The following is a 582-nucleotide window of genomic DNA, read 5'->3' as shown; positions in this document are numbered from 1 at the left end:
TATAGATATGTATCATGAAAATCCTACACTATATTCTAATATGCTTTGTTCCCGAGAGAACCTGACCTCCATCCCAGGCATGTTAAGTTCTCCTGGGCCTGGATTTTTCTGCTGACTGCTCAGAGCACCACTATTTCCATTCCAGGAGGTCCCCTGGAAGTGCCTCTATCCTGGTCTTGCGTGGTTCTTTACTCTGTTTTTTAACTTACTTCCATTATCATGGTCCAGCTATCCCCTAAACCTTGGGCTTATTCCATTTACTCTATATAATTTCTTTAATTTATTTATGCTTTCACTGAGTTTAAAATGTTGATACTGTCTTGTCCATATGGGTAGCAAAAATTTAGCAAGGTACTGCCACTTGCTCTGCAGGTAGCACGTAACAGGGCCTTGACTGCTGTAGGGACCACTTAAAGAGTAATAACAACACATTGTAAAAGCACAGTAAAGTGTTCTGTATGACAAAATCATAGCAAATAACCCCCCCAAAAAAACCCATGCAGATCAACACACACAGTGTGGAGAAGACCCTCAAAAAACTCCACATCAAAAAGAGGCTCTTCTTGTGCAACTGGAAAATGA

General features: G+C 40.7%; 1 protein-coding gene across 1 annotated transcript in view; it reads right to left on the bottom strand.

Annotated features, from left to right (window-relative positions):
* Positions 1 to 582, bottom strand: part of LOC104513239 (lipopolysaccharide-responsive and beige-like anchor protein) — a 59,153-nt gene that overhangs the window by 33,436 nt on the left and 25,135 nt on the right. The gene's annotated exons all lie outside the window — the stretch shown is intronic.

This window comes from Eurypyga helias, unplaced genomic scaffold (assembly GCF_000690775.1).
Source record: "Eurypyga helias isolate BGI_N326 unplaced genomic scaffold, ASM69077v1 scaffold6868, whole genome shotgun sequence".
Lineage (NCBI taxonomy): Eukaryota > Metazoa > Chordata > Aves > Eurypygiformes > Eurypygidae > Eurypyga > Eurypyga helias.
Note: the sequence above shows the minus strand (reverse complement) of the source record. Positions and strands in the feature narration are given on the sequence as shown.